At 48.7% G+C, this 20,227-nt stretch overlaps 1 long non-coding RNA gene across 1 annotated transcript in view; it reads left to right on the forward strand.

The window, feature by feature from the left end:
* Positions 1–18,081, forward strand: part of LOC132335738 (uncharacterized) — a 117,108-nt gene extending 99,027 nt beyond the window's left edge. The window contains exons 3-5 of the long non-coding RNA XR_009488726.1: positions 10,589–11,566; positions 13,372–13,448; positions 17,391–18,081. This is a non-coding gene — a long non-coding RNA (uncharacterized LOC132335738). The remainder of the gene's footprint in view (positions 1–10,588; positions 11,567–13,371; positions 13,449–17,390) is intronic.
* Positions 18,082–20,227: the final 2,146 nt, after the last annotated feature.

Below are 20,227 nucleotides of genomic sequence, written 5' to 3' on the forward strand. Positions count from 1 at the left end.
TGCTCTGAGCCCTGAGCCCTGGGAGGGGATGGCACCCTGGAATTTCTGGATGAATTGCATGCTCCAGCAGAGCCCCAGAGCCAAGTCCTAAAGCTGCTCGTGTCCCAGTACATGAACATGATCTGGCTGCATTTTTAGGGAGAATGTTTGGGTTTCTGAGCTCAGGCCCTGGGTTCTGAGGTGCCCTTTTCTGAAGAAGACTCTCTGTTGCCTTCTTCCCAGGCTAGGACTCACAGACCCCTCCATGCTCTGCAGTTTTGTTCTGCATTTCCTTGGTTGCATGATCAGAAATGCTCTTTCAGTAATTTCATCTCATTTCTTTTCAGTAATGACAGATCTTTTCTCTTGACAAAACCACCTTTATATTCCTGTACTGGGTCACTGTTAACTCTTCTACGCTCTGCATAATAACACTGGAGATTTTTTGTAGATAGGCTTTCTGCCAGTCTCCTTCATAAAAATGAATTACATCTGGAGCAGGTAGGATCTTGGAACAATTCCTACCTCCCAGGTAAAATAACTCATCTGATGCACAGACATCCCATGAATCCTGCACAGACTGAAAAGCCTGGGAAGGTGGAAGAAAATTTTTCTAATTCATAGTTGAATTTCTTCTGATGAAGGACATGCACAACCAACGGCAAGAAAACAAATTATTGTTCTGATTATTCTTCACTGTAGGAATAATTGGTAACATTGTTCTTCTTGGCAAAGATGAATAGTTGGAACCAGACTATTTCACAGAGACAAAATATCCACAGGGAGAGATTTTTGAGGCAGTCATAGGATGCACCCTACAGAGTGTGATTCTCATGACATTAAAGCTGTGCTAATGGTGCTGCGATTAACTTCTAATGAGGAGAGAAACGGACCTGATAAACACAGCATAAATGTTCTAGGGAAAGGACAATTAAAATATCACATCTCGGGCAAGGTCTGCCTCTCATTGAAGCCAAAAGGGTTGGATTTACTGAACTTATCCGAAACAGGAAAAAGAATTTATGACCGTGAAGGACGAAGAAACACTGCTGTGAGTCCGAGCCACTGAATAACTCCATACCACAGAAGAGATCCCCCAGAGTTTTGCAATAGTAACTGTTGTGTTACTTTGTGGAATTTTCTGATCCTTTGATAATGTTTCCTCCTTTTAACAGCAAAATCCACACTGCTTCTTGAAAGCTTTTAGAATATTTTTCCTTATGCTTTTATCCTAGGCAAGGCAGGACCACACTTGGTATTTAGGACAGGGAGCTGGCAATCTGGATTCTTTTCAGCTTTGTCACTACCCCGTGGGATGACTTTGATCTCCTCATTGTACAGCTCCACTCGGAGAAGCCCTGGGGAGGCTCCTGTGCCTCAGAAAGGGCCCTGGCTGTGCCACCAAAGGCACCCCTGGCAAACCTGGCACTGCCAGCTCCCGTGCTGGCTCTTTGCAGCCTGGCAAAGCCCCCTGCTGCTGCAGGGGCTCCTGGAGCCCTGCTGGGGCTGCTCAGGGCTAGCTGTGTGTGGTGCTTTCCCTCCCTCTGCCATCTCCTCGGGGTTGTAGCCCCACAGCTTTGGCTCCACTCACCTCCCCCCAAGGGCGGGCAAAGCAAGTGTTTATTTAGAAACAATTAAAATTGAACATTTAGATACTGGACTGGGAGGAAGTAAACAAGAAAAGTGTAAAGTAAACAAATATAAAATATTTCTATTCTGGCTTCAGTTTTGCAACCAGAGGCCAGTCCTTTAAACGCTGTCCCCTGGAATCTCAAAGAATGCTCACGTGCTCAGAGACTGGCATCCACTGGTCCCAGGCTGAATTTACACTGTGCTCCAACCTTCCTTGGACAGCCCTTTGAAGTTCTCCACTCTTCTAGTTCCTAAAATTAGGTTTTATAATATAAATGGGTCTCTAATTGACTTTTACCAAAGCCAGCAGCAATGGATGTTTTAGCAGTGGTTCCTCTGGGTTCAGACCTAATTGACCAGAAGGTGTGTGACCTCTGTAAATACACCTCTGGCCCTTCCTGGGAACCAGGTGCCTTATTATTTCTGCCTTCCTCCTAGCCAGCCTGCTGGCTACTGCTTCCCACCCACTCTGAGCTGCTCCCTTTGTTCCTTTATACGGAGTTATTAGTCTTATTCAAGACACTGCTTACACACAGATTCTATTAACTTTTGGCTTGTGGTGTTGCCAGTTTCCTACAGAGACCTGTATATGCTACTCTGTATGAATGGAGATTATTGATTGCTGACCCTTGCTCGGACAGGACTTGTCTGGGAGTGCAGTAATTCCTCAGCTTCATCCCCTCTCCCAGTTTCAGGCTAAAATTCTGCAAACCCCTCAGAAAGCCTTCACTTTTACTGCCTGCCTTGAAGGAGTCCCTGAGCTCCTCGAGGTTCTGTTGGCCGTGCTTGATGTTGGGGGCTTTGTCTGAGGTGAGGTGGCTGCCCCTGGGTACCTCGGGCCCCCTGACTGCTGGGACCAACAAGCTAAATAAAAACAGGGGCTTTTTGTAAATGCCTTCAACTTTAAAATGGGACTTTCAGTTTCTAAAGGCTGGCAGGGAGTTAGTTTTGAGTCAGTCTTTGTGTGGTCATTTTCATTCTGGAATGAGAGTGTTCTTGCACAGAATTACACTAAAATGTGTTGTCAAGAGACATTGTCTTTTGTTTCCATGAGTTTGCAAATATTCCCAAACAAGTTTGATGTAAGCCAGAGTGTCCCAGCTTTTATCTTGCCGAATAAAAGCTTCTCCCTGAACACCACGAGCCCTGGGCTGGCCGGGAGCTCTGGAAGGAGCACATTCCTGACCTGCCAGTGCCAGGCTCTGTGCCACAGCCCCACGGAGGTGGTTTGCAGCTGCTTCAGGGGGTCTCCTGTAGTGCTGCCATGTCGTGATGAGACTTTAATGAACTTTCTGAGCTGCCTGAATTCCTCTGATGAGGGGCATTATATGTGTACAGTTTGTTTGTATTGTTGCCTAATTATGAGCAGCAATTAAGACTTCACACCTACAATTTGTATTCACAATTTGTAAAATTCCCTTGCCTGGAGTTCTCTGCTGCTGCTGCCAACAAGGCATACAGCAAATTTTATTTTTCCCCCAGTGCCACAGACAAAGCTCTTCACCAGCCTCCTGCCAGCAGCACAAAGGCCCAGAGCTGGAGCTGCTGACTGGAAGCCACCGTGGCTGACGTGTCCCCGAGCAGGGCTGTCCCCATCTCAGCCCAGAGAATGCAATGGCAGTGCCCAGGCTGTGCCCAGCACACAGCCCCAGGCCTGATCCTGCAGATGCCCCGGGCAGGAGGGGCTGGCCAGGGCACTGCCCCAGCCCTGCAGGGAGGGCACTGCAGAGCATGAGTGGTGTGGGCCATTCCTGTACTTATTCAGTCCTGCACTCCCCAGGTACCATCAGTTGCCAGCCACTTTCCCAGGAGCTGGCACTGTTTAGGGCTGTGCTGTGTTCCAAGCACCAGTCCTAATCCATTTAACTGTGTCCATACACATCCTGAAGGGATTTGTGCCGTGGGGAACACACTGAGCACATTTACACCCACCCAATCTGCACTTCAGCTGCACTTTAAAAACACGGCTTTGCAAACTGTTCTCCTGGGGAAGGATAAAGCCAATGCTGGTTTTTTTTGAGCTTTTCTGCTGTGCTATTAGGTTGGGTGGGGTTGGGCAGTCCGTGAGCAGGAGGGAGCAGCAGGAAGGAGCAGTCAGTCCAGCTGTTAATGGCACTGTCTGGGGAGCTCCCAGTGCCACAGCAGCCAGAGCACACATGCCTTACCCAAGCGTGGCACTTACTCATGGAAGTGCTGACCTGGAGCCACAGGGACTGACCAGGGGCTCTGGGCTGTATTGGTAATTTTGTTGGTGATTGTGTAAGTTGTGATCAGAGTCGGAGGCAAACCAGAGCATGGCAGCATTGCTTGGACAAACAGAACAGCACCAGTCCTTCCCTTGTGGATGCATCTCCTGGAAAATGCTCCTTTTCTGACTCTGCTGGGGAGTTTTGCAACAGTATCTAGGAAATATATTCCAATGGGAATGCCTCCAAATGGTGACTATAACATCAGTATAAAGTATTGTAATAAATTAATTGACTTTGGGTTTTTTAGCTAGAAAAATAAACCCTGGCTCATGTTGTTTGAGTGAAACTCAATTCAGCACAGGCAACATCAAGAGCACAACTAGGATAAAAACTACCACACAGTAAATCAAAGAACAAGAAAAGTACAAGGCTATTAATGCTTTACTATAACATTCCTCGCAGCCTCTCTGCACTGTGGAGAACTGCAAGCCAACATTTTTCTACTGTCCTAAAGTATGTGAAATGTAAATGTTTAGAAGAATGTTTTTGTGCCAAGCTGAGAGTGATCATAAACATCAGCTTCTAATAGAAACATTTTCAAAAGATGCGCTCTGTGCTGCCAGCTTTTGAGAGCAACACCATGTAAATTAGGTCGGAGTCTCCTTGGATTCCTGACACTCCATTGCTGCCTTTTAATTGCCAAAAAATTGTTGGATTGATGCTGTGTTTGAATTTAAAGTATGAACTGCAACCGTATTAAATATGCTGCTTAAATGTGGTGTGGATAAACAATAAATCACCTGTCTGGGGTTTGTCTGGGGGACAGGCCGAAAGGAAATCTGGAGGGGAGAGAAGCCCTGTTCTAATTATGACCCTTTATTTCTGTGGCATCACGAGTGTGCCTGGTGCTGTGCTGCCAGGTGGGTTTATGGGCTGGATCACTCTGCCCTGCTAATGATACACCAGGAGCAAAGCGTGACTGACTCCTGAGCACAGCCACTCCACCCTGCCCAGCAGGGAGGGACAGTGCCCAGCCACCTGCACGTGCTGAAACTGAAACCCTGGCTCGGGCAGCACTCTGCTCCTTCTCAGTAACCTCCTCCATGGCTTATCATCAGAGAATCTCAGCCAGAATGTTCAAATCGAGGAAAATGAAAAAGCCTTGGGAACTGTAACCAATTTCAGCTGACTGGTTTGGTTATATCATCCCAAAATTGCAAACAAATTCACATTTTGTAAGTGAAATATTTTAGCTTTGGGATTTAGAGTTTCCATTGTAGTTTAGTGCTTAATTATATTTTTAAAACTCTTAAAGGAAAATTAAATATTTGGATCAATGTATCAAATGTCTTTTTTGTCACCGCTGCTAGTGAATCCAATTTAGTGTCTTGCTAGAAACAGAGTTTTCTCTGATCACAACTCAGAGCATCTCCTTATAGAATCAGTGTTCATATTCTTCCACTTCCCCTCATCCACGGCAGCAGATGGTCAGTGATGACCTGAGGGCTAGACGTGTCTGGTTATTAGTGGATTGTGGTTACAGATCTTTGCAAGCTCTATTTTGATAAAAGCCTTGCAATAACTTCTGAAAAATCTGGTTTTAGGTAAACTTTCAAGGTTTAAGTACAGCCTGCCACTTGTTTGGAAGCAATGTAGAAGGGGATGTTGAGAGGCAGAGGGGGCAGCTGTAGGTACTGAGGTACTCAGAGCAGGACCCCAAAGCCAGGGCTGGTTTGGATCCCTCCCTGCTGGAATAGCAGAGCACAGAAGTGCAGCCCTGGCATTTCATTCTCAAGAGCAGCCATAGGTTTTTGGTTCATCCTTCTCTTGGTTTCTGTGTTGGTGCTTTGGGATGTTCACATGGACAGCTTGCCTGTGGAGGTGTGGCAGGCAGGGCAGTGCAGGGCCCTGTTCCCCAAAACCCCCTGGGAACAGCTGAACCTCACTGTAAAGCTGATGGGAAAAGCCAGGAGGAAACACTGCCACTATAAGCAGGAGAGGTGCTCAACAGGTGCAAAGACACTGAATTAATTCCCCCTTTTTACTGTTTTGATTGCTAAAGAAACAAATATGATCTTTAGATGGAGTTAGCACCTGTGTCAAAGAAAGAGCTCCCAAGAGTGAGCAGGAGAGGGCAGGGGACCAGTCAAGCCTCACAGCATGGGAGGATGGGAAAAGGACTGAAGAGCAGGGAATAAGAGGATGTGAGCTGTGCTCACAATGAAATCACTGGGAATTCTGCCATGGAAGCAGAACTGAGCTGTTCTTTCAGGTATGAAAAGTGCTGTGAATGACAAACTGAACTCCCATTAAGAGGTTAGCACAGGAAGCTGTTTTCTTCCAGGGATGAGCCAGGAAGCTGCAAAAGCTGTGTCCCTAAATTTGTGTGTTCAAGCCAAGCCTTGACAGAAGCCTTGCTTTCAGCATCCCCTGAGGGTGTCCTTTCATTCCCATTCCTATCTTTGCAATCCTTCCACCTCTCTCTTGATTTCTACTGGCCTCCCTTCTCTTTTCCATCTGCTCAAGGACTGCAATCTGAAGCATACAGGAGTCAAGGATGTCTTTGCATTGTCTTTGAATCAGAGAGGGGAGGTCACACTTCTTAGGTTTATAATGTGTTTTGCAGATGAATGAGGATATTTTGCTATTGTTTTGATTTGAGACTCAGAAAGCCCTGGAAATAACACCAGCAGCAAACAGATAAAACAAGGTTTGTGCCAATAGGAGAACCAAAATATGTCATCCCAACACAAACAGGGCTTGGTGCAGAGCTAGGAATGAAGGCTAAGTGTTCCCTCCTTGTGCTTTTACCACTCCATCGTGCAACCCCCCCAAATTATCATAAAATTGTGCAAAGAGTAACAGCCAGCAGAGACCAGCTCTGCCTGGCTCCTGAGAGCCTGCCAAGGCTGTTGGGGCAGCGAGGGAAGGGACACACAATTCATTTTGAGAAGGTTTTTTCCCCCTCTTTTTGTCGTCTTCTTTGTGGTGGTTTGTGAAACGCTGGGAAGGAGCAGGACAATGAAGGGGAAATGTTCCAAGGAAGCCAGGCTGCTCCATGCCATTGCCCAAGCAGCACCCAGTGTACCAACCACGGAGCGTGGGACACACATGGGGACTGCATTCTGCTGGCAGGGGGCCTCCCTTCCCCTCTGAACCACAGAGCAGAGACAGGGCAGAGAACCAGAGCCTCTCCGTGCCTGGCTGGGGCTCTCCCTCACTCCAGCACAAATGCAGGTGCAAAGTTATCCAGTCCAGAATTTTTTTGCACAATTTAGAGCCATAAAATGGAAGCTGCCTCTGAGCACTTGGCTCTTCCTCTCTTGCAAGTTTGGGCCAGATGCAAAAGAGGACTTAAGCACTTACAATTCCATAGGTTACTCCCTGCTCAGGATAACATTTCTTCCAGTAGCAGCAGCTTTATGTCTGGACATGCCCAGAGCTGCTGGGATCTGAGCAGCTTAGTGCCGAGTTCCCACCTGAAACCCACTGGGATCCTGGGAGGAGGAAGGAGCGTTCCTTTCCTCAGGACAGCCAGCTCAGGGACGTTGCAGACCTGGGCCCAGCAGCAGGAGCTCACCTCACACAGTGCAGGGGCAGCTGCTCCCCTTTGCCCCTGAGCAGGCAGGAGCAGCGTGCTCGGGCTGCAGGGCTTGGTCTGCACTGAAAGCTCAGCTCAGGGGCAGTCCTGGGCTCTGTGCTGTCAGGGCAGCTGGGCTGTCCAGAACAGTCATCCCTCCAGGAGTGAGACAGGGAGTCTGAACGTTTCCAGCACAAAGAAACAAAAACTCCAGGCCCTTTCAAGGAAAACACAAATGTAGTGAATTAGAACAAAACCAAAACAAAACCAGAAAAACAACCAACCAGAAAAACACACCACCAAAAAACTGAAGAAACCACAGTTATTCTGCTGGCTAATATCATGAAGACATGATGGTACTTGCAGCTTCCTGCTTGGACCTGGCTTGCTCCAAAGTTATTTTGTGTGTTAATCCTGTGGTTTAGATGATGAAGATTAGGTCTGAGTGAGCTGGTTCAGATAAAAGGGGGAAAGGCAGCAACCAAACCTTCACCCAAACTCCAACCTTTTCTAAGCTTTAAATAAAATCAAAAAAGTATTAACTTTTCTTCATTATTCCTTTGTTTTGCCATTAAGATTTTATTTGTAGGTACTGTTATTCATCAGCTACAGTTATTCATTCAAAGCTTTGGAGTCACAGTGCTACGAGGAGGAGAGCTCCTACCCCTGCAAACACAAAAACACACGTTCCAGGTTCACAAAAATGTGTTTCTGCTGCCCCTCCTGAACTTGGCTTTTTAATGGAGCTGGGATTTTTATTCCTAATTACTGCTTCCAGTGTAACTGCCACCATACCATGCAAGTTTCTTCCCAGTTTTGGTTTCTGTGCATCTTGGCCTGGAATGTTCAGTTACAGATTTCCTGATAAAGATCCCAGCTGACAGCCAGCAATTTGGCCAATGTTCCTCAAATAAATAAGAATATAAAATCATGTTCCAAAATCTAGGCAGAAATGAGTGATTGATTCTCAAAAAAATCCCCAAACCCAAAACTAAACAAACAAGAGCTGCCTGCTGCTTGGCAATGTTGAAAATTAACTTAATACTATGTTCTTTTGCTTTACTACGTAATAATTTCAGTACCTATTTTTAAATGGTTGCCTCAGCCAATAGCACACTTCAGTACTTGATTAGCACATATTTGGCACACAGAGCACCAGGGAAAAGCACACTTGCTGCATTTATTCTCAAGCTGAGCCACTCTCTGCAGATGTCAAACACACACATAACAGAGGCAGCGTTGGCCCCTGGGCGAGGGCACTGGGTGTCCTGCTCCAGCTCTTGTAGCTCCTGGGCCATCCTCGTGCTGCTGGGTCCAGCCAGGTCCTGGCAGCTCTGGGGTGCTGGGTCCAGCCAGGTCCTGGCAGCTCTGGGGTGCTGGCAGCTCTGGGGTGCTGGGCAGCTCTGGGGTCCTGGCAGCTCTGGGGTGCTGGGTCCAGCCAGGTCCTGGCAGCTCTGGGGTGCTGGCAGCTCTGGGGTGCTGGGCACCCTGGCGTGCTGGGCAGCTCTGGGGTCCTGGCAGCTCTGGGGTCCTGGCAGCCCTGGGGTGCTGGGCAGCTCTGGGGTCCTGGCAGCTCTGGGGTCCTGGCAGCCCTGGGGTCCTGGCAGCTCTGTGCACACGCCGTGGGCTTGGCTGCACGGGGGCTGAGCTGCAGGAGTGCTGTCAGGGACACCTCTGTGCAGAGAATGCACTTTGCCTTGGTGCAGCCCATTGAAGCACAGCCAGCAGAGGAAAACCCACGGGGTCTGTCCCACCAGGGGGACAAACCCCACGAGGGAGGAGCTGTGGGGCCAGGTCAGCACTCAGCACCTCACACGGCAGCTGCACCTTGGCCTTCCAACGAGCAGGCACAGACATGGGATGCTCAAACTGGAGCCTGGCTGTCACTCTGTGTCACTGGCAAGAGCAAGTGCCTTCAAAAAGGGGCTGAGCTCCCAAATGGTGAGGAAATGAGGATTCCAACAGCTCAGTAGGATCAATCCAAGCCTTGCAGCCCTAAAGCTGGGTAGAGTGTCACAGGAGGGTGCATGGCTGTGGGAAGGGCTGTGTGGGGACTGCTGCTCACACCTGCAATCACTGATCTTGGGTGGGCACGAAGGAGGGAGCTGCTTTCTGTGCCAGCTGCTCTTTGTGCAGTGCTTCACTCAGGAAATATTAAAATGGGAAGAGTGAGCCAGCTCCAGAGAGTGACTTCCATCATTATAACCAGAGAGCCTTTGTTTAACATTTGAACTTTCTGAGTGCTTATTCTAATTCAACCACAGAATCTTCTGAGAGTTCAGCAGTCACTAATTAAGACCTGCAACAATTTATCTGTGGTTGATCCGTGCACTTGGCAGCTTTTGCTTCAGAGGGACTGAGCACTGCAAGTGTCAGTGCTGGGAATGTCCCCCAGAGGAGCACAGGGACCAGCCAACTGCACACCTTGAACTCCCTTGCCCCTTCCGAGCTGGCAATGCTTCTGTGTGGCCTCATATTTAGGGTGAACACAAATAACCCACTTCAAAAATAAACTGCCCTAGGAAGTGTCTTTGAAAACTTTTAATGCCAAATTACAAAAACATAACATGCAAATGTAAATAATTTCCTCTGCACTGAATGCAGGAAATAAAGAAGTAGTATAAACAATAGGGAATTGGACAGGTCTGTTTTATTTCCCTTCTCCTCCATCTCCCCCACAGTGTGACTTAATAAACATTAATGAAAAAGAGAAGGAATAACACTTATCTATTAATTTTTCTGCCTTTATTTTCTGATCATGCCTAATTTAAAAGTGTTTTGGGGTTACATTTAGTAATTTATATGGCTGTTTGAACCTTTTATTAGCCATGATTCACTCTGCATATCAGCATAGCATGGAGCTCATGCCTTCAGTGTGTGTGTGTTCCATGATGCTCAGTTATCTGCCTGCCCCAAGCCATCCAAAGGGATGGATTTGCATGGACACTGTTCCCCTGTGGAAGAGAATGCCAGGAATGACCGGTCTGGTACTACCTGCCCAGGTGAGCTTCCATTCAAATAATGCACATGCCACCAAAACAATTCAGATCAAAGCTCTGCCTTTCAACAGAATTCAAATGTAAGGACTTCTAAAGCAATTTTAGCAGTTGGCTTTACAAATGAACTTATGTCAGCTGCTCTGTATGATGAGTGACTAAATTACTCCTGTATCTAATCTTATCTCACTATCTGTCTGTCTGTTTTTCAGCATTTCAGTGCCCATCACTGCATTAGCCAGGCGCCACCATAAGATTAAGAAGCTCTGCAGTGACATTCTCAGCATGGTCTGCTCAAAGGTCATTAGCAGAGCCTTTCATTCTGGAGAAGCCCAGAGGAGGGCACGGAAGTGAGCCACAGAAGGAGAGGAAAAGGAGAAGGAGAAGGAGAAGGAAAGGAGAAGGAGAAGGAGAAGGAGAAGGAGAAGGAGAAGGAGAAGGAGAAGGAGAAGGAGAAGGAGAAGGAGAAGGAGAAGGAGAAGGAGAAGGAGAAGGAGAAGGAGAAGGAGAAGGAGAAGGAGAAGGAGAAGGAGAAGGAGGAGAAGGAGAAGGAGAAGGAGAGGAGAAGGAGAAGGAAAAGAAAGGAAAAGGAAAAGGAAAAGGAAAAGGAAAAGGAAAAGGAAAAGGAAAAGGAAAAGGAAAAGGAAAAGGAAAAGGAAAAGGAAAAGGAAAAGGAAAAGGAAAAGGAAAAGGGGTGCTGCAGGGCCTGGTGGCAGTGGCCTTTGTGCTGCTGCAGGGGCTGTCACACTTGTTGTGTGCTCCTGTCCCCTCGGATTTGGCTCACGTGGCCCCGGCACTGCTGGCCCTGAGCTCCTCTCAGATGCCATTCCCATGCTGGGCATGGTTATGGTTTATGGTTTTTGGATGCTCCAGCCTCAGAGCAGGGTATTTCTCTCAAAAATCCCAAGCTGAGATCAAGCACTGCAACTCAGGAGCCACCTTCTCTGAGAGAACACACTCGTTACATTTCATTTTCCTCCTGGCTCTCTGTGTTTGAAGAAGCCAGGAAGGAAGGGTTTCAATGTACACAAAGCCACACAGAACCCCTGGAATCAGGAGAGAGGAGTTTGCCCCAGGACTCCCAGTGCTGCTCCCACTGCAGCTGTGGTGTCTCTGGGGACAGCCTGGCCCTCGTCACCTGGGGAGGTGGCACTGCCCGTCCCCTGCTGCTCTGCTCCAAGCAGCTGCTGGTAAGTGAAGATGTGCCAAAGCTGTTTTTTCAGAGGCCTGGCTCAGTGCTGAGGGGCCAGTGGCAGCGTGCTGACGTGCTGCCCAAACAAGGCCTGGAGCCCTTTTGCCCCTCTTGGTGCAGAGGCAGCCGGGGATTCACGCTGGGGGATGAATAGGTGGCTCCAAAGTGAGAAGGAAAGAGCCAAAGTTGGAAGCTAACCACAAAACGTGGGTGTAAACGATTACCAAAGGCTTCCAGTAACTCTGCTATCATCAGAGACTGGCTTTATGGGTATGGCCTCAAGAAGTTTCCCTCCACTTAATTAAAGAGGCAGATAAGTATCTAGGTGGAGTGTGCAGATAGGTTCTGAATGAGTTATCCACTAAGGCTGGTTCGCTGCACCTATTGTTAAAGCCAGAATATAATATCAGATTAATGCATTATATTTGCCTATTATAGCACTATGTCATCATTATATGACATGTTATAATTAAAGCCCTGCATTAGAAACAAAACTATTTGGCTTGGGATAAGTTGCCTTTATGACTTCTGTGGTTATGATTTCCTCCTTTTCTTAACCCCTTAAAACTGCATAATATAGCTATTTGTAGCTGTATAAAGAAAGTTTCTAGTTTCAGATTCTAATCTCAGGTAATTCAATGTAAATAAAGTCAAAATCTGGCACATATTCTTTTCCTGTGTCAGAGTATTTGCTAGTAGAGGGAAATCCACGTTGTTTGGGTTGAGAGAATCCCAAAGATGGGCAGATTAAAGTAGAGGGTGCCTGACTCCCCATCCTTCCAGTGGTGCCTCAGCTGTCCCCAGCAGCTCCTGGGTTTGTCCCACTCCCCAGGGTTTCAGGAAGCTGCTTGGCAAACTCTCACTCTTCCTTTTCCTTCCTGGAACCACACAAGATAAAATTGGTTCTTAGAGCAGATTCTGGCCACAGCTGCCGGGAAGCCAGGGCTCCCAAATGCAAACTGGAGCCTGGGTGTGGGATGGCAGCTTGGCTAACTGACTATGCTAATGGCCTTAATTAGCCATTTGCATATGCACGCTCCTCAATTTCAGCACGGTGATTCACGCGGGCAAGTGCCAACCTCAGCCCTGCTGTCAGACTGGGCACAGGGTGCCAGCAGTGCCCTGTCCCCCCCAGATGCACAGAGCAAGGGCTGGCAGCAGGCAAGGCACGATTCCTGGCCAGGCTGGGGCTGCTGGCCCGGCAAGGCTGGCAGGGCAGGGCAGGGCAGGGCACCTTCCTGCTGCTCTCTGGAGGCAGCTCCACCATCCAGGGTTTGGCAATGATACCTAGATCTAACTGGTGTCTTTTCTGTCACTGACTGGAGTGTGCCCTTGTTTGGCTCAGGGATGACCACCTCAGCCAGGGGGATGAGAGGGGACTGCTGCCAGCAGCCGGGGTGACATCCCCCTGTCCCCTCAGACCCCTGGGAGAGCTTGTTCTGTGCTGCAGTGCTGGCAGCCAGTCCTTTCCTTCCCGATTGGTGATGACCTTTCCCCTTGACTTGCAGAGAGCTGGATTTGGCCTTGGAAATTGGCTTGTGCACCAGGAACTGTTCTGTCATTTCTGTTTCACTTGGAAATGTGCACTCTCCTCCCAGGGCAATCTCTGCCGTGCGGGAAGGCCCCAAGTGCAAGTGCCAGATGTGTCAGATCATCAGGCTGGGGCACACACAGGCTTCTCATGGAGCTGCTGGAGACACGCTTTTGGCATTTCATCTGAAATTATCAAATTCCTGCAGTAAGAAGTAGACAAGTACAAATAATAATATGCAAACAATTGATTTTAACTTTTGCCTTGAACAGATATTTACCTGGCTTTTGCCACTGGTGCCGTGGCCACTGCTGAAGGGAAATTCCCCTCTCTGGTGTCACTCAGGCAGGTAAGGCACTGAGCCATCCCACCGAGGCTGCCCTGTCAGGGGGATGTGCTGGGCCCGCAGGCACCAGCAGAGTCCTGTCCAGTGCTGCTTCCCTCTCTGCTCTGCAGGCTCCTGAACACCTCAAACCACTGCTCATTTCTGGGGACATTTCCATCAGCCCCTCAAAGGTGCTGTCAGAACCCCCTGCAGTGCTTCCCGTCCTGCAGACAGGCCAGGTGTGGGCATGGCAGGGTTTATTGTCATTGTCCCTGCGCCCCGTGCCACTGCAGCCAGAGTGAGCCTGGAGGCACAGGAGAGGGCCTGGCAGGGCTCAGGGGAGGCAGAGCTCCCTTCCAAGGTAGGAAAGGCAAGATCCTACCCAGTTCTGAGGGTGAGCTTAAATTCCTGGAGATTTTGGGGCAGGATAAAAATACAGCCCCTGCAGAGGATTTCCTAATGAGGGACGGGCTGCTCAGTGAGGGAAAAAATTGCTTTCTAATAGCATCTGCCTATTTTACATATAGAATGAGCCAGACTCTGTGTGGTCACATTACTGCCAGGGGAGGGTTTGGAGTGAGGGACAGTTGTGCTTCTGGCCCTTACAGTAACCAGTGCTACCCTGGGAGAGAGCAGATGGAAAAACAGAGCAATGTCTGCAGAAACCAGCAGGTAACAAACCCAGGAAATCCACTTGCCTCTTCATTACAGGGGCCTGTGGGTCAGCAGCTTGGGAAGGCACTAGCTGAGAGCACAGCTCCTACCCTGATGAGCAGAGCTGGGAAAGCATCTCATTCTGCTCTCCCAGCAGGTGGCTCTTGGTGGGCAGCTGTAGGAAAGGGTGACCCCCGTGTTTCTTTCCCCACACCTGGTCCAGCTGCACGGGGGGTCACTGCAGAGGTCAGGGTGCTGGGGGGACTGCAGCCCCCTGCCCAGCCCTGGGGGCTCCCTGGCAAACAGGCACTGCTGGAAGGGCACACCAGCACCTCAGCAGGGGTTTGCCCCTGAGCTGCCCAGTGCTGCAGAATCCTGCCCAGCCCCTGCCCACCTGGGCAAGGTCAGGCAGCCCACAGAGTCCCTGCTGTCCCCTGCTACCCCTGCTCCGTGCTGAAGCAAGGCTTTGCCTCTTTAAAACAAAAATAAAAAAAGAAAAAAGAGAGAGAAACATTTTTGCTTTGCCTGTCCCAGTAAACTGGCTCTCATGCCAGTAAAGCATTCCTAATTGGCAGGATTTAGAGCCTGATCATTTCAATTTATGCCCAGAACAGGTAGGGCAGCAATGAAAGCCTCTCCCACCCAACCCCACCCCTTCTCACCAGTGAGCCTCAACCCTGCCCTGGAGGGACCACCTGGAGGGCTGAGCAGGGAGTTCCCAGCTGTGCAATAAAGGCCCCGGCCCGCAGTAAATAGCAAACAGCAGGCTGGGCTTATGGCTCATTAACAGCCAGTGTCCCTCTGGTCACAGAGCTCCTGCAGGGCTCCTGCAGAGGGGCACCTGCTACTGGAGTCCCCAGTCCTTTCTAAGACTGCCTTTAAGCCTTGGCAGGAAACACCAGAGTGACATTTTCCCTGAGGTCGGTGGGAAAATCATCCCTTGGCTGTTGGAAATGGTTCCATCAGTGCCACCCTTGGAACAGCCTTCCCAGAGCCCTGGGCTGCTGGGGATGGCTTCCTTCTTCCCAGGCCCCTTTGCCACCTGCAGATTTGCCTCCCTCCCCTTTTTGCCAGTCCCTTTCCACTGTGCCAGCCTTGCTCAGGGACTGTGTCCCCAAAAGCAGGCTCAGGGACTGTGTCCCCAAAAGCAGCCTGTATGACAGGAGGGCTGAGTGCCTCATTCCTGATTCAGGTGTTGGAACTCACCTGTTGTGGGTGCCCCATCCCTCACAAGGAAAGCTCCCCTCGCTCTGGGGGAAGGCACAATCAACCCATATTTGTTATTGACAGAGGAGGAACTTCCAAGGAGCATTAGATTTCCCCATAAAGCAGGAGCATCTATTCCTCTAAATAAAATGATTTGCAAAAATAACAACTGAACCCAAGCACGGTACAAACTGGGAGCCATTAGCAAATCAGGCTTCTGCAATTGCAGAGCTAAAATCCAAATAACACTTTCCAGTAGCCCTTAGTCTCACTCAGATTGCCCAATGCAGGCATCACTGCTTTTCTCAGCATCTGCTTTATCAGTTGTCTTCCAGCCCAGGGAAGTCCATGGCTCTTGGCAGCAGCTCCTGCTGATGTGCAGGGGGTTATTGCTCAAGAGCCTTTGATCAGCAGCCAGGCCCTATCACACGGTGCTCTGAAGCCCTGGCTGCCAGAGCTGGCCAGCACAAAGGCTGCATGGGCTCCCTCAGGGCAGCAGGATTCCTCTGGGCCTGTTGGACAGCATCTGGTGCAGCAGGTCCCTGGACAGCCAGCCTTGCCCTGAGTGGGCCCTGGCCGTGCCACCGCTGCCCCAGCAGTGTGCCCCAGGGCTGGGCAGGCTCTGGGGCTGGGGCTGCACAGCTCTGGGCACACGCAGAGCCTGCAGCTCCTGTGCAGCCCTGCTCTGCTGTGCTCTCACTGCAGTGCAGCTGCACCCCAGAGCTCTCCGATCTCAGGCTGGGTCCCACCTGTCAGATGCTTTGGTGGTTGAGGTTTTTTCCCCTGGGAAACACAGAAAAGACAGAGCCACTGTCATCTCCTTTTGCACAGCAAGTGACAGCCAAACCAGCTCTCTCAAACTGGAAAACACATGAAATGAAGTGCTCAGAATTTGCTGGGGCATGTGCTGCAAAACTGAGCAAGGCACAAAAATTTTCCCAGAGACACCATGATCTCAGACCCATGTATATACAGATCCATGTAAATACAGCCCATGTAAATACAGATTTATGCATTTATCATTACTCATGCCAGTAATAATAGTTCCACTGAAATCACTACAGCTACGTGTATAAAATGAAGCACATGTGTAAGTTCAGGATCTAAATATGGAACAGGCAAATTCACCTGCAGCTATGGCAACTGCACCTGGAACTGCAGATGCACATACCTGCAGGAGCCTCTGTTATGTTGGGGGCTGACTGATAATATAAAGATATATGAAACACTGGTGGAAAAGGCAGGACCAGAAACTGTCTCTTTTGTTCCAAAGCTCCGTGTTTATCCCTTGCATCTTAATTTCTGTCAGTGTTCTGCACTCATTACCTCTGCAGCTCTGCAATCTGCTTTAAAAGGGGTTGAGGACACTGTAGCTGCACTCAGACACCAAGGCCTTCTGCCGTCCCTCCTACTCCCTCAGGTTTGGGGACTCAGCCCAGCAATCAGCACTATTCTTAACTTCAAGCACAGAAATGTTTTGTGCCACCCTGAGTGGTCATCAATAACTCAGCAGCAGGAGAGCAGCCCTGTGCAGAGTTTGGGTTTCTTCACAGAGCTGGCACCGAGGCTGGCTTGTGTGCTCAACTGAAGTGTTCTTGGCTAGGGGCCAGCTTGCATTCCTCTAAGCAACCAAACTCCTTGATAACGACTCCTTTTTTTTGTAATTCTCCTCGTCTCGTTGTGCCAAGTTATCCCCCAGGTATTCTGCTCCTGGTACACTGAAGTGTTAGACACGCTGAAACACCTCAGGGAGTTTCATTCTTGGTTTGTTCTCTGGCCTCTGCACTGCAGAAAGCAGCAGAGACAGGAGCTGCATTCTACTGTTGCAGGACCCCTGGGCTCAGAATGCCTGTCAGAACCATCCAGCCCGAGTTGAGTGTGGATGGCAGAGGCTGGGCAAAGGAGCAAAACTCTGATTGTGCTGGAGCCACCGCGCCCCTCGCGCTCCGCAAAGCGGCTCCAGGCACTTTCTCCAGTTCTTGTGATTCCCTTCCTGAATTGCTGCAGCCAAGTAATTGTTTCATCATGTTGCTCTGAAATATTTTCCCATCGTGTCACCATGGCATTCATCTCTCAAATGTTCATTTCTCCTCTGCTCTCTTACAGGAATTCTGTCCCAAAGCATCGCGCCCAGGTGGGGAGGGAAGGCGGCGGGGGAGGCTCGGGGGGTTTGGTGGTTTGGAGACCTGAGTCCTGTCACTGTCATTTCTAGGCACCACCAGCGAGCTGCTCACCACAGCCTTAATAACTGCTGTTGCAATCCGCTGGCAAAGCCACGGTATTTATAGCAAACAAACAAGTCTGGCTGCGGGTGGGGCTGGGCACCGGAGCCTCCCGCCCCGCCTGGCCGGGGCTCGCTCCTCCGGAGGGGGCTGCACGGGGGGCAGAGCCGGGGCTGCTGCCTGAGCCAGCCCCTCTCCTCCTCAGCTCCCAGGGGATTTGTTCTGCAAATTGTATGAAACTGGGAGACCTAACTAAACCTCTGACTAAATACCTTCAGCTCTGGGAAGGTGCTTTGATAGCTATGGAATGTGTGATACAGGAATCCCAAAAACAAGGGCCAACAGGACAGGGCAAGGTGAAAACCAGATGTAGATCTCAGTCTTTCTTAATTTTTAATTAGCTGGAAATTATTATTGGAATTTATTATTATTTATTGTTATTATATGAATAATTTTCATACCAAATGTATTTTGGGGGGAAAATTCATAATAAATGAGAATTAAATTTGGCACTACTTTGTGAAATTGTGGCACCCAGTTGGAAGGTTTGGAATTAAATATGTCCTTGTTGTAAATGCGAATCAATTATCTCAAGCAAGTGTTAACCCACTTCTCATTTTGAATTCCAGCTCCATAATTTCCCTCAAAATGAAACATTTTGGCATTGGCCGGGTGGGGAAATGATCACAAAAGGCAAGTTGGTTTCCAGTGGAGTTTCCAATTCCCAGTAGATCAAAAGCAGCCTGTTTAGGGAACGAGGGCCCTGCCAGCCCTGGGAGCTGCAGTGCCCAAGCACCACGACTTTGATTTGATAGAGGAGCAGGATGATTTTTATTTGACAGAGGAGCAACAATTAGTACAGAAAGATGCATGAATTTTCCTGCATCTTCTAAGAGTCACCAGTGGAAAGCAGTGGGAAAAGTGGAAAAGCAGCATCACAGTGTCAGAACTGCACTGGGTTGCACATGCATGGGCAGATAACAGAGTGATAACTGAAGAACTGCTTTCAAAACTATAATTGCATTTTTTAATACATTTTTTAACTGCTACATATGATTCATTTTGCAGAACTAAGCCCTGAATTCAAACACCTTATAAACCAGTGCTTTGGAAAGGGCATATCAGTGCCAAGGATTTACAGACTGACTTCTGCAGAGAAAAAGCTCAGTTGTTTTAGTAGCAATAAGAAAGACCTGTAGAAATTAACCAGTGCTAATACATCATTGGAAAAGAAATATAAAAATAAAAATAAAAGCCCAAATGAAATGCTGGTTATAAATTTTGATGAAACTGAGAGCAGCTGTCTGTGCCTGGAGTTCTCAGCATGGTTTGCCTACCACGAGCTGTCCTGAGTGGCTGCAGGAAGAGCTCGGCGAGCCCTGTCCGAGGCCAGCTGAGACATTCCAAGTCCTGCTCTCAGCCAGCAGAATCTTATTTGTCATGGGGAACTAAATCAATATTTGGAGCTGAGACACTGTTTGGACAGGGATTTTCCAATCCCCCCACTGCAATTAAAAAAGGTATTTGGAACCTTTTGTCTGCTTTAGTACTTGGAATTTTCTCGGATTCATTTACAAGCTATTTTTTCCAGACTATTATTTTCTAGGAAATGTTTTAATTACCCAGGTTTCTTCATTTGCTGTTTTAGAGGGCAGAGTATTTAATGGCCTCCATGCATTTAATGGCACTACAAAGCTTCTACAGTGTAAGTTATGAGGGTAATACAAGATTAAGAATGAAGGATTGGGGAATTCTCTTTCCAAGTCTTTCATGGATTCCTTCTGAGACTACTGTAAAATTAGTGTGCTAATGGCTTAATTTTCTTGTCTGTACAAAAAATCATTGCTGGACAAGGGTCCTCCTGAGCTAGAAATCTGTCATCCTAATTGGGAGATACCTTGGAGTACAGCAGTGATTTAAACATCATTCTTTAAATTGCAGCAGCGCCGCCCTGGCTGTCCTGCACCGGGGCAGGCAGGGCTTAGGGATGGGGATTAGCTCCCTCATGCCTGGTAGAGCTCAATCTCCAAAACTGGACTAGTATTTAAACAGATAGAAATACCTCCAGCACATCTTATCTTTCAATCTAGCCTGCCTTCGAACTCTTGTTGGAAACTTTGTTATTTAGAAAGAAAGGAAGAAATGTATCTGAGGACACCTCCGGTGCTCCCGCAATTCCACCTTCGGGCCTGGGCTCTGCCCGGGAGCGCCTGTGTGAGTTTGGGTGACATTGCGTGGCCTCCAGCACAACAAGAGAATAGGATCTAAGGATGTGGACAGGTTTTGTAATGATACAAATAGTAGAATAAACAGCCACGGGAGGCTGGGGTAATCATCGTCACGAGGGACAGCCCAGACAAGATCTAACGTCTATCCTGCCTGCAAGAACTTGAGTCATGCTGCTGCAGGAGCGAGCTCACCCAAGAAATCTATTTTAGGGGCTCGTAAAAACAACTGAACTGCACTGTACAAATGGAAAAGCAAATGGGGGAAATCTCTGTAGGCTGACCCTGCCCTGCTCACGCCTGCACAGCTCTGGGGCGAGCGGGGAATGAGCAGCCAACGTCAGGGAGGGCTCCAGCTGATGGACCTGCAGGAGGCTCTGATCTTTAGAGTCAAAAAAAGCAGAGTTCTTTCAGTAGAAAACATGTTTTGCTTAAAGAAACACTGGAAATAAGCAACAAGTTTCAGATTTGTCCTGCAGCCATGGCTGTTTGTGTG

The sequence above is a fragment of the Haemorhous mexicanus genome, chromosome 18 (assembly GCF_027477595.1).
Source record: "Haemorhous mexicanus isolate bHaeMex1 chromosome 18, bHaeMex1.pri, whole genome shotgun sequence".
Classification (NCBI taxonomy): Eukaryota; Metazoa; Chordata; class Aves; order Passeriformes; family Fringillidae; genus Haemorhous; species Haemorhous mexicanus.